This window comes from Miniopterus natalensis, chromosome 4, assembly GCF_054644295.1.
Source record: "Miniopterus natalensis isolate mMinNat1 chromosome 4, mMinNat1.hap1, whole genome shotgun sequence".
Lineage (NCBI taxonomy): Eukaryota > Metazoa > Chordata > Mammalia > Chiroptera > Miniopteridae > Miniopterus > Miniopterus natalensis.
In genome coordinates, this window is record NC_142084.1 from 9,009,131 (window position 1) to 9,023,630 (window position 14,500).

The window sequence follows — 14,500 nt, forward strand, 5'->3', positions numbered from 1 at the left end:
GTATGTGTTTGGGGAGGCATGGGGAAGGGAGTAAGATTAAGAAGTGAGATGAGAGGGAGGGGAAACATCACCTAAAATCTCCCCCCGGAAACCTCTCTGCCTCTCCAGCCGCCCTCCATGCCTTTCTTCTGCTTCTCTCCAAAGCTTTTCTACCCCCAATCCCATCTTTCCACCTCCTGGGGTCACCCCTTTGTGTCCCTTTTCTACATTTTACGTTCCTCAAAACTCAATCCCTGCGGGGGAGTTGTAGATTATCGGAGACAAAAGGAACAGTGAACACCAGTTAGTGCAAACCTTCACCCACAGCTCAGACAAGCCCCTTCTGTCGCCTCTTACCCAGCCCATCCTTGATTCTTTCTATGAATAGGGAGCTCACTACTGAGAGAAGCAACCCTTTCAAGCTCTGCTGGACATGAATATTCTTTTAGCAGAATCATGCTTGTAGTAGGTGCTCAATTTGTGTTTGTGGAGTCTGTTTCACTGCCAACCTCCTCACTTCTCAACTTTTCTATTAAATTATGTGCCCTAGACATGAATATAATTGTCAAAGTGTAGCAACGTAGGCTTTCATTTCGAATACGTTAATTAATAGAGCATCTACTAAGCGCTAGAAACTAGGGATACAACCTGGACAAAGAAAGACAGTCTCTGTCCTCATAGAGCTTCTGTTCTAGTGGGAACATGACATTGAACAGCTAAAGACACAGTTATTTAATCACAGTTGTGGTGAGTGCACTGGGAGGAACAGGTGTAGAGCGAAGTACAGGCAGGTAAACCATACAACAATGCAGCTTGAAGTATGTTCAATACTCTTGCTACATCTGCATAAATAAAACTGGTCACACAAAATCACTAAGCAACTAATGTGAACAACTCTGTTCCTTAGGGGCAGAAACTTAACGCTAAGAGGGGCTGTATGTGGTAGATTGTTGAAGTAATGGCTCCCAATTTGTGTACATCTGCCTATTTCCACAGACTGCTGGAGGTGCCTCCCACACAGATTCAGGACTTAGCCATGTGACTTGTTTAGGCCAATGGGACAATAGGAAATGTGACAGAGGCAGAGGCTTGACAAGCATTTGTGCTCTGGAATAAAAGATAAGTGTAGACCCTTCAGAGAGTAACAAGATCATGAGGGAATTTTATGAACAATTTCACATTGATATATCTGGCAATTTAGAGGGCATAGACAAACTGAAATGCAAAACTAATAAAGCTTACTTCAGAAGAAATAGATAACCTAAATAGTCCTATGTCTATTTAAAAATGGAATTTGTGATTAAAAACCTTCCCACAAAGAAATTCCTTGCCCAAATGGCTTCACTGGTGAATCCTAAAAAATGGAGGAATGAAATAATACTGATTCTACACACTTTCAGAAAATATAAGAGGAGGGCACACTTCCCAATTCCTTTCATGAGGTTAGCATTATCCCATCCTGATACCATAACCAGATAAGGACATTACAAGAAACAACCCCCCCCACACACACACACACAGATCAATATATTTCATGAACATGGACACAAATAATTCTTAACAAAATATTAGCACATAGAGTCCAGCAATATATGAAAAAGAAAACACGTCATGATGAGGTGGGATTTATCCCAGAAAAGCAAGAGTGGTTCAGCATTTGAAAATCAATCAATCTAATTTGCCATATCAAGAACTTAGAAAAGAAAAATCAGATGAGAATCACCATCTCAATAGATGTAGAAAAATCATTTGACAAAAATCAATACTCATTCACAACGAGGAAAACCTCTCAGCAAACTAGAAAGAAAAGGGAGTTTCCTCTAACAAAGACAAAGTATCTATGAAAAACTTACAGCTATATCACACTTAATAGTGAAAGAACAAATATTTTACCCTGAGATTGGGAACGAGGCAAGGATGTCTGCTTTAACTGCCTCTACTCAACATTGTATTAAAGGTGCTAGAACGTGTAATAAAGCAAAAAAAAAAAGATATAAAAAGCACACAATTTGGAAAAGAAGTTAAATGTGATAATCTACATAAACAGAAAGAAAGAAAATAAGTAAAATATGATTATCTACCTAGAAAAATCACAAAGAAAGCACAAGAAGGCTCCTGGACCTAAAGCGAGTTTAGCAAGGTTGTAGGATACAAGATCAATATGTAAAAATGAATTCTATCTCTTAATACAACAACAGACAATTGAAAATTTTTAAAATCATTACCATTTTCTTTTTCTTTTTTTAAATCCTCACCTGAGGATATGTTTCCATTGATTTGAGAGATAGAAGAAGGGAGAGAGAGAGAGAAACATCGATGTGTCACAGAAAACATCAATTAGTTATCTTTGTACTCACCCCAACTGGGGATTGAACCCACAACCTGGGTATGTGCCCTGACCGGGAATCAAACCCGAAAACTTTCAGTATATGGGACAATGCTCCAACCAACTTGGCCACTGGCCAAGGAAATACCATTTTCAATAGCATAAAAAACATAAAATACTTAGAAATAAATTTAACAAAATGTGTGCAAGACCTCTGCATTGGAAACTAGAAAACACTGATGAGAGAAACTAAAGAAGGCCAAAAAAACAACAACCATAGACACACACTATGCTTATGGGTTAGAAGATTCAATATTGTTAATATGTCAGTTCTCCCTAAAATAATCTATAGATTAAATGCAATCCCAATAAAAATTCCAGTAGGTTTTTAAGTAGAGGTTGATGAGCTCATTCTAAAATTTATACAGAAATGTGAAGGACCTAGAATAAATAGCCTAAGCAATTTGAAAAAGAATGAAGTTGGAGGACTTAAACTACCAGATCTCAAGACATACTATAAAGTTTGAGTAAGCAAAACGATATCACATTGATATAAGAATAGGCATATATCAATGGAATAAAGAGTCCATAAATACAGTTGACACATACATGATCAGTTGCTCTTGATAAAGGTGTCAAAGTAACTCAATGAGAAAGGTTAGTTAAAAAAAATTTTTTTGTTAATCTTCACCCAAGGATATATTTAGAGAGAGGAAGAGAGAGAGAGAAAGAGAAACATTGATATGAGAGAGAGAAACATCTTCCTGTACATGCCCCAACCAGGGATGGAACTGGCAACCTTTTGGTGTACAGGATGGATGGCATTCCAACCAATGGAGTCATCTGGCCAGGGCAAAAAAGGGTAAATTTTTTTTTGACAAATAATATAAAAACAATTATGGACCTATATGCAAAAAATGAACTTTGACCCTTACCTTCCACCATATATAAAAAATAACAAAATATATCATAGACCTAAACCTAGAGGTAAGAACTATAAAACTTGTAGATGAGAGCATAAGAGAATGCTGTAGGTTTAGGCCAATATTTCTTAGATAGGACACCAAAAAAAAAATTAAAAAAAATAGAGCATTCAAAATGACAAACTGAGCTTAATCAAAATGTGAAACTTTTGGTCTTTCAATGTTACTGTTATGAAAATGAAAATACAAGCCATAGATTAGGAAAAATGTTCTCAAAACATATATATGATAAAAGACTTGTATCCAGAATATATTAAAAACTGTTATGAATCAATAATGACAAACAGCCCATTTTCCTCCATGGGTAAAAGATTTAAATGAGCACTTTATCAAACAAGTTATATAAATAGCAAATAAGTATATGAAAAAAATGTTTAGCATAATTAGTCATCAGAGAAATTCAAATTAAAACTACAATAAGACACCACTACATGCCCACTAGAACACGGAAAAAAAATAAAATATGACAATACCAAAAGTTGGCAAGTATGTGGAGCAATTACTCATACATTGCTGCTGGGAATGTGAAATGGTGTGGCCACTTTTGAAACAGTTTGGCAGCTTCTTACGAAGTTAAGCATACACTTATCATATGTCACAACGATTTCACTTTCCCACAGGAATGTAAGGGCAGGGACTATTTTTCAAAATTTCTCATCAGTGTAATCACTGATTCCAACATGGTAGTTGCACATAATTAATGCAACCATTTATTGAATGAATAAGGAGAGCCTGTTTAACAATTTGATTAAGCTCCAATTTTATATGCTTACTGGTCCATACACCCTCTTTACCTAACTCCTAGAAAGAACTTATGGAATTCAGTTTGGGAAATTCTGGTCTAAGTTCACTCAGTGAAACAATCCCAAATTAGTCACGGAGAGATGGGGCCTCTCTCAGAATCCATGAGAGGTGAGAGAATCCCTGGATAATAGAGACCACCTTCAAATGAAACTAATAATCCAGCTCACCTGCCATACCTGTCAATACACATTAGAAAGGGTCAGTCAATTTAATACTTTTTCCTGATTAAAAACTCTTAAATCAAAGCCAACATCATGATCAAAGTGAATTCCCACAATTAAAAAGAAATAATAGCCTCGCCAGGGGGTTTGGTTGGTTGGAGTGTTGTCCCACACACCAAAGGCTGCAGATTCGATTCCTGATCAGGGCACATACCTAGGTTTGGGGTTTGATTCCCAGTCGGGGCGCATATGCGAGGCAACCATCGCTGTTTCTATCCCACATTGATGTTTCTCTCCCTTCCCCTCTCTAAAATCAATAAAACATATCTTCAGGTGAGGATTTAAAAAATAATAATATGCCCTGGCCAACATGGCTCCGTGGTTAGAGTGTGCACCAAAGGGTCTCGGGTTTGATTCCTGGTCAAGCGCACATACCTGGGTTTCGGCTCCCTCTCCGTTCCCGGTCAGAGGGGCATGTGAGAGGCAATCCGTTGACGTGTCTTTCTCAAATCGATGTTTCTCTCTCTCCCTCTCTCTCTCTCCCCCTCCTCCCTCCCTTCCTCTCTCCCTGAAAAGCAATGGAAAAATGTTCTCAGTTGAGGGTTAAAAAAAAAAAATTAATAATACAATAATAATCATCAACATCATCTGTAATGTCCAGCTTTGTTTCTACAAGTGCTAGCCAAAGCAATAAGGCAGGAATCAGAAATGACATGCAGCCTGGCCAGGTGCGGCTCAGCGGTTGAGCATCCACCTAGGATCCAGGAGATTTCGGTTTGATTCCTGGTCAGGGCACATGCCTGGGTTGCGGGCTCGGCCTCCAGTTGGGGAAGTGCAGGAGGCAGCCGATCTCTGACTCTCTCTCATCATTGATGTTTCTCTCTCTCTTTCTCCCTCTTCCTTCCTCTCTCTGAAATCAATAAAGATATGTTTTAAAAAAAGAAAAAAAGAAATGACATGCAATTAGCCCTAGCTGGGTTTGCTCATGGTTAGAGTGTCGGCCCACAGATGGAAGGGTCCCAGGTTCGATTCTGGCTCAGGGCATGTACCCCGGTTGCAGGTTTGATCCTGGCTGAGAGGCAATCAATCGATGTATCTCTCTCACATTGATGTTTCTCTGTCTCTCTCTCTCCCTTCTACTCTCTCTGAAAAGCAGTGGAAAAAATATCCTCAGGTGAGGATTTAAAAAAAAAAAAAAGAGGAAGGAAGAAAGAAATGACGTGCAATTATTGGGGATCAGAGATGATTCATCGACATGATTGTCTACTTAGAAAACCAGCTGAAGATTATTAGAACTAGTAAGTGTGGCCAGCTACAAAATAAAAATAGAACATTCAACAGTTTTTCTAAATGCCAGAGATAACTGATAAGTTTATACAGGCTCATTCTCAATAGTAAGAAAACTTAAGATAAAATTAAGCCTGGCTGGGCGTGGCTCAGCAGTTGGGCGTCGACCTAGGATCCAGGCGATCGGGGTTCAATTCCCAGTCAGGGCACATGCCTGGGCTGCGGGCTTGATCCCCAGTCGGGGGCGTGCAGGAGGCAGCCGATCAATGACTCTCTCATCGTTGATGTTTCAACTCTCTCTCTCCCTCTTCCTTCCTCTCTCTGAAATCAATAAAGATATTTTAAAAATTTTTTTAAAAATTTTTAAAAAAAGATAAAATTAAGACGTGGGTAGGACATGGTATCAGGAGAGACATAAGTGAAGTCTTCAATTAATGGAGCACTAAAACCATTACTGGATGGGTGACTCCATATTATAAGGTTGCTGATATCCTATGAATTGATTTGTAGGTTTAAAATACTCTCAAATAAAAATTCCAGTGGGCTTAGGAGAAGCTATTTGGAGAAAGCCCTAGAAGATCGACCTAGAATATTGGAAAGATAAACAGGTAAGAAATAGAATTTTGGAAAAGAAGAATAAAACTACCATAAAATGACAATAATATAAATAGTGTGGTACTATTAAAAAATGAAAAAAACCAATAATAGAAAAGAACAGATGTTACCAAACTAAAGGGGTTCATTTGCCTGCATGCATCAAAGCCCAGTAAAACTTGAACAATAGTTTGCAGCAAAAAAGTAAAGGTTTATTTAAGGAAATGGCACCAAGCTCCGAGACACAGGAGAGCTAGCACTCTAAGACCTGGCTCCTCAAGGGCCTGCACGGGGACAGATTATATACAGGAAAAATTATTAATCTTGGTGACTCAGGGAGTTGGGGTCGTGGGCTCTCCTGGTTGGTTGGGGCCAGGGCAGGGAGTAATCACTGTATCAGGTCCTGAAGTCAGCTATGGCAGTTGTTCTGTCTGGTTTCATGAGGGTGTGGTCAGTATGGTCAGTTCTGTTTTCAGGGGCCTGAGGCTGAAACACAAATGAGGTCAAGATGTTATCTTTAGTTTGGCCAAAACTCTGTTCCCTTGATCAACAGACCTGAGGCTTTACTCTTAAGACAGATGGACACTAACCAGAACCTGATGTCCTAAGGGCTTAATAATTAAGGAAATGAGTGGAGAGGCGGGTGCAGGGTGGAGGGGGGTCAATGGGGAAAAAAGGGGGACATCTGTAATACTTTCAACAATAAAGATAAATTTAAAAAATAATAATTAAGGAAATGGGCATGCAGTGTGTCATGGTGCTGCTATTAGGCTGTACAGAGCTAGCTTGAATTAAGGAAAAAGTCATATTAAAGTTCTTATGTGGTTACAGAGATTCTAGTTTTAACCTGTCTATATATCATTCTTCTTACCTATAAAATGCAGCATAACTCATTTTAATAATGTTTAATATTTCAGCCCTGGCTGGGTAGCTCAGTTGGTTGGAGTGTCGCCCGGGTGCGCGGGGTTGCGGGCCATGTCCCCAGTCAGGGCACATACGGGAATCAACCACTGGGAGCATGGATGAGTGGGGTGACGAATCAGCATTTTTCTCTCTACCTTCCTCTCTCTCTAAAAATCAATAAATAAAAGTTTATTAAAATAATAATAGTTAATATTTCATAATAAAGATAACATTTCAAATTTGTGGGGGGAAAATAGCATAGGCAATAAATGTGGGTTGACCCTTTGGGAAAATAATTAACTCAAACTCTACCACACATCACATAAAAAAATAAATTCAAGATTGATAAAAGAACTATAAGTAAAAAAATGAAGCCATAAAATAAATCGGTATTAAAATATTTGCAGCATAAATTACAATGGGTTAACAACTAAAACAGAGATGGGCAAACTCTGGCTCATAGACCAAAACCACCCACCACTTGTATGGCCTGCAAGCTAAGAATGACTTAGACACTTTTAAATGATTTTTAAAAATCGAAGAAGAATATTTGACAGTACCTGAAAATTATGTGAAATTCAAATTTCACACATAAAGTTATATTGGAGCGCAGCTATACCCACTCGTTTCCATATTGTCTGGCTGCCTTCAAGTTACAATGGCAGAGTTGAGTGGTCATGACACAAACTGTATGGTCCACAAATATTCACTTACTGACCCTTTACAGAAAAAGTTCAGAAGACATTAATGTTAGAGAAATCATGAGCTCGGAGCCTCCGCCATTCTGCCTAACTCTGGGCCTCTTATTTAAAAGTCAGACTGTTGACCAGGTCATTTGTGTATTTCGTGCCTCACTTTATCTATAAAGAGCCAACTAGGATTGTTGCAAGGAATAAATAAAAAGTAAGTGCGGCTTGGCCGGGTGTGGCTCAGCAGTTGAGCGTCGACCTAGGATCCAGGAGATGGAGGTTCAAGTCCCGGTCAGGGCACATGCCCGGGTTGTGGGCCCGATCCCCAGCAGGGGGCGTGCAGGAGGCATCCGATCAGTGACTCCCATCATTGCTGTTTCTGTCTCTCTCTCCCTCTCCCTTCCCCTCTCTGAAATCAATAAAGATATATTTTTTAAAAAGTAAGTGTGGAACACTCAGAAAGGAGCCCGGCATATAATACCCCTGTGTGGATGTCAGACACGGTTTCGGTTGCATCGGTAGGTATTTTAAAATTGCGATCCTGCCTGGTGCTTTCAGGTGCCCTGTGAAGCAGGCCTTGGCCTCCACTCCCGGGGCTGTGGACCACTTTTTCCAGGGCAACTTGGCAAAATGCATCAAGAACTGTAACAGAACCACTTAGATCCAGCATTTCTACCTCTGAGATTTTTTTTCTATAATATGTGCTTGTCTGTTTACTTCTTCTGATGAACTGGGGGTAGCATCAAGAAATCATCAGAAAGGCACACGAAGACTGATGCACAAGGATAGTCATCCCGATTTCGTTTCTAATGGTGAACAGTTGGAAGCAACCTAAATACCCAGTCAGGAAGAACTGATTAAATAATGATGCAGCCACGGGGGTGGGAGAGAGAGGAAAGAGTCATGCTTTAAAGGAATATTTAACAATAAGATATTTTCTGAGGCTTTAAAAAAAGTCAATATAATACAATCTCACTGTAAAAGTGAAAATTTAAAAATCCCCCTGAAACTCTCACCCTGCCACTTCTCCCCAGGAGGGAACCACTGTGGGCTGTTTGGAACAAACTTTCAGGGCGTCTAATGCATGTACATACTTGTGTGTCATTCGTGTTTTTTAGCATAAAGGCAATCACGCTGTACGCAGTGTTCCCTGGCTTTTTGTCTCATGGGGCAATACACCTAGGGATTTTTCTATGTCAGGAAATGCAGGCCTGTCTCATTTTTTTAATGCTGCGCGTTCCCATAGCATGCCATGCCCTAATTTGTCTAATTATGCCCCTGTAGTCAGTAATGGAGACTGTTTTCCCTGTTTAGTTTTACAGGCAATGGCATCGTTGCGAGCCAGGAGGCGTGAGCACACATCATCAGGCACCTATATTAATGGGACTCACTGTTGGACATAGAATGGTTGCGTCAGTGATGTGCTTAAAAATTTTGTTCAACTACAGTCAAATTCCCTTCCAAGAGTTTGAGTAATTTACACTTTCCTTGCCCAACAGGGTGACAATGCTATCATTCATCCGATTCTCTGTTAAAACACTTTGCCCTGCCCGGTTTGGCTCAGTGGTTAGAATTTTGGCCTGAGAACTGAAGGGCCTTGGGTTCGATTCTGGCCAAGGGCATGTACCTCAGTTGCAGGCTTGGGGCATGGGGTGGGTGTGTGTGTGGGAGGCAACCAGTGGATGTGAGAGACACATCGATGTCTGTCTGTCTGTCTCTCTTTTCCTTCCACTCTCCCTGAAAAGCAATGGAAAAAAATATCCTTGCTTGAGGATTTAAAAAAACAAAAACAGGGGAAAAAACACACAACCTTGATGTTTTAAATATTTTTAACATTTGCCAAATTAAAGATTGAAACTATAGGTCAGGGTTAGCAAATAAAGAAAAAAAGAAAAAATTAAAAGAAAGAACATTAAAATTTGTCTGATTACTAGGGAGGTTGGGCATGTTGTTGTTACTTATTTGCTGTTTGTATTTTTATGTTTCCATAGTCCCAGTGTCAGCCTGGATTATCCAAAGATCCAAAATGATGTAGGGTCAGGAGTGTGAACCACGGGGCCTAGCTGCTTAGATTCAGGGTGTGATGTTTACTGGCTGGGTGACCTTGGGCAAGTTACTTAACTCCTCTGTGTCTCTGTTTCTCATCTGTAAAATGGAGATAACAGTCGTCTCTGTCTCAGAGGCTTGGGCATTAAATTACTTTGTATATATCGAGCACCTAGAGCAGTGCCTAGCATGCAGTGAGCATTCGATACACATTAGCAATCACTGACCTTTTGCCTAGAATTTATTTTGTAAATATACAGCCTTCAGGCTGTTGCTTTGTTGGTCTTTGCCTTTGTTATGTCATCAGACCTGTCCATCTCTTCTTTCCTCGCTTTGAGTTTCAACGAAAGAAAAACCAGGCATTTAAAGTGCACCTAGAGTAGGAAAGTGGGAAAAGCAAAGAAAATAGCCATGCTCGTGTCTGGGCAGCGAAATTGAGATGACTTGTTTTCCGTTTTTATACTGTTTTCCACATGTTCTCATGAACGTATATCGTGAATATATGTTTCCAAATGAACACGTATTACCTTTACTTTTATGTTTTGTTTTTAAATTCTATTTTAAGCACATGGTAATCATTTAACACATAATGAAAAAAAGCACTAAGTAAATGTTGGTTAGTCAACTGCCCCGCACTTAGCCCTTCCACAGCCCGCAGAGGGGAGCAACACCCCTGAACTCTCCGCTCGGGCAACGTCCCCAAACTCTGCAGCAGGATCGCTCCCTGGTGGCAGAGAAGTAAGAAGCTGACCCAGGAAGGGGTGTGTGCGTGTGTGTGCGTGTGCGTGTGTGTGTGCGCGCGCGTGCACGTGTCCCTTCCTGTGAGAATCTGTTTCATTTCATCTAAATCACAGAGCAACCCTCTGAGTTGGGGACTAAAATTATATAAAAGGCTGGTAAGAAATCTGAGTCACTCACCTGACAAGGGGCAGAGTTCCCTTGCTCTGAGAAAAGTCCCAGTTCCTGTTTTGTTTTTTATGCTTAATCCTAACCAGAAGATATGGTTTTTAAAAAACTGATTTTTTAGAGAGAGAGGAAGGGAGGGAGGGGGAGAGGGAGAGAGAGAGAACATCAATCGCTGCCTCCCACAAGTGCCCTGACCACGAATCAACCTGAGACCTAGGCGTGTGCCCTGCCCTGGCCTAGAATCAGACTCCCAGCCTCTTGGTGCACAAGCCGACACGCCCACCCGCAGAGCCACCTCCTGCTTTTAATCACGGAGTCCTCTGCTCCCCAAAGCTCCCAGGCCCGCCCATGGGTCTAATTCACATGCCACATAATTCACCCACCGGAGGTGTGCAGCTCAGCGGTTTAGGGTGTTCAGAGCTGTGCAACCATCACCACCATCTATTTGGGAACATTTCCATCACAGGATGTGCAGAAAAGGCAACCCTCGTGCGCCGCTGGTGGGGATGCCAGTTGCTGCAGCCACTATGGAAAACAGTATAAAGGTTCCCAAGACATTAAAAATAGAGCTACCTGATGATCCATCAATCTCACCTCTAGATATAGATGCAAAGGAAATGGCATCTTTATCTCAAAGAGACATCTGTAGCGCCGTGTGCATTCCAGCATTATTCACAATGGCCAAGGCATGGAAACGGATGCCAAGGCAAGTAGCTGCGGATGGGCGAATGGGCAGGCAAAGAGGCTGTGGGACAGCCCAGCTCCCTTGGCTCAGTGGTTGAGCGCCGACGTGTTCGATTCCCGGTCAGGGCACAGGCCCGGGTTGCGGGCTCCATCCCCGGTCGGGGGCGTGCAGGAGGCAGCCGATCAACGACTCTCTCATCATTGATGTTTCTCTCTCTCTCTCCCCCTCTCCCTCCCTCTCTCTGAAATCAATAAAATAAAAATAAAACAAAAAAAGAACCTGTGGTATACACACACAATGGAGTATTACTCAGCCTTTTAAGAAGGAAATCCTGTCATTTGCAACAACGTGGGTGAGCCTGACATTATGCTAAGTGACGCAAGTCAGACAGAGAAAGACAAATACTTCATGGTATCACTTACACATGGACTCAGAAATGAAAAAGTAGAATTCATAGGAACAGAGAAGTGGTTGCCAAAGGCTGGGGGTAGGTGGGAGAAACAGGGAGAGGGTGGGAAAGAGGCACAAAATTCCAGTTATACGATGAATGAGGCCTGAGGGCCTGATGTAAATCATGGTGACTATAGTTGATAACACTGTGTCATGTGACTGACATTTACCAAGAGAGTAGAACTTAAACCTACTCACCGAAAACAAGGTAAACAGGCAAGGTGACGGAGGTGTTAACCCAACGAGGGGGCCCTTTCACAGTGCGTATCATCATCACAGTGTGAGCTGCATGCAGGCAGGTCCTCTGACCCAGAACCTGGGCCTTCACTGGGACCCCAAGGTTTCTTGGCATTAGCTGAACCTCAAGCTCTGGAACCAGAGAGAAGTAGCCTGGAAGCTTCAGTGAAAATCCAACTAACTCTGTTAGTCATGAATGATGTTAACCAATTATTTCCATTGCTCTCTCCTGAGCACATTGGTAGGGTATGTCCCCTCTGGCTGGGTAGGGCCAGGTGACTTGTTCTGGCCAATGAGCGGTGAGCACAAATGTAGTGTCATTTCCAGGCCAGAGTATTTAATTGCTGGTTTGAGGGCCCCCAGGGTTCTTTCCCCTGCTACAGTGACCTGAACCATTTCAGAGAGTGGCTGCTTCATCACTTTGGTGGAGTGGGACACATGGGGAAAAATTCCCAGATGATGTTATGAGTATATCCTGAGAGCAAGAAAATAATTTTGCATTGTTTTAGGTCCCCAAGACTTTGGGGTCATTTGTTACTGTAACTTATCCTAACTGATACACCAACCCATCCACATCATGGCAGCAGGCTCCAGCCAAGGGCTCGATATTAGTTTGCTGGGGCTGCCATAATAAAGGATCACAGACTGGGGAGGCCACAACAGAAATTATTTTCTCAGTTCTGGAGGCTGAAGTCCAAGATCAAGGAGTTAACAGGGTTGGTTCCTTATGAGGCTATGAGGGAGACTGTCCCATGCCTCTCTCCTGGCAGCTGGTGGTCTTGGCACTTGTTGGTTTATAGATGATGTTCCTTCTGTCTTCCCATTGTCTTCCTCTCTCCTGTGTGTGTGTGTGTGTGTCCAAATATCCTCTATGTATCAGGAAATATCAGGAAACCAGTCATAGTGGATTAGAACCCACCGTAAAGACCCCATTTTAATTTAATTATCTCTTTAAAGACCCTGTCTCCATATAGAGTCACATTCTGGGGTGCTGGGGTTTAAGACTTCAACAAAAGAAATGAGGGGCACGATTCAGGTCATAACAGACTCCATTCTAACTCCAAGGTGCCAGGGTCCCATTCTACCCAGGATGAGTGAAGGTAGGGGAGGCTGATGCCAGTCTAAGTTGACGAGACTTGGGACACCTTAGCAGTAGGTCCTAGGGGGCTCCCTCTAGGTCCATGGAGGAGCAATTAGGGTGAAGACACTGACAAGTGCAAACAAGCTGAATTTTCAGCATAATGTGACTTCAAAATTGGGGGGGAGGGATGTTGGGAGCTTAGAGGGGGAGGCAGAAGGGGGGCCTCAGCGCCTCGCAGCGTCTGTGCTGTCCGTGGTGCTGACATACTAGTCCTGGCTCCCCAGAAGGGAGCCGTCATTAATTCAACATTCTGCCCCCCAAAACTCTAAGAGAATAAATGTGTGTTGTTATTTCAGCCACCAAGTTTGTGGTCATTAGCTGCAGAAGTGTAAGAAACTCATATGGGAGCCAAAACTCAGAAAAGCCAGGTCTTTTACTCGCAAAATCTCGGAACTGAAATAGGAATTAGCACCAGGTGGCTCGACTCCAGGCCAGGGCCCTGCGCTGTCCCGCAGCGCGAACAATGCTTCCCCTGGTTTATGGCTGAGCTATGCCCCCCGGTCATATGCTGAGTCCCAATCCTCAGGACCTCAGAGTGTGAGTGGGGTTGGAGACTGTTTCACAAGGGAGTTAAGTAGCAAACGAGCCTGTTAGGGTGGGCCCGATCCAATATAACTGGTGTCCTTATAAGAAGAGATTTAGACACAGACGCACACAGAGGGAAGACCATGTGAGGACACAGGGAGAAAACGACTGTCTACGAGTCAAGAAGGAGCCAACCCTACAGACACCTTGATCTAGACGCACAGCCTACAGAACCGCAATAAAATAAATTTGTTAAGTCCCCAGCCTGCGAAGCTTTGCTGTGGTAGCCCCAGAAAACTAATACACCTGGGGACTCTGGGACGCTCCAGCCCTTCTCCAGTTCAACCCAAGTCTCCCCTGAAGACAGTACCCACAAACCTAGAGTCACCAGAATTAGGGTGCCCAACCTACCCAGCAGGTTTAAATTGCCAGGCTAATGCAGGCCAGGAGGGAAGCTCAGACGAGCACGGAGAGACAGCACCCACACACAGTAGGGCCAGGTGCACAGGGCTCCTGGGCCCGTTCTTACCTGCCATGTTCCCCCTGGACTTCATCTATCCCCACAGCACAAGTCTGACACCTCCAGACTTGTTCCCAGCAAATCTCTCCTAAGTTCCCATCCCCAAATGTCAAGTCTCTGCCATGTCCCCTGACGGTCCCTTTAGCTCCTCAAACTCAGCGAGTTCTAAATGGAGCCCTACATCTTCCCTGCTCCTTCCCCTTCATTCTGTCTTGATAAAGATGTCCCCCATCACCTATGCCAAGGTCTCCTCATCCTCCTGGG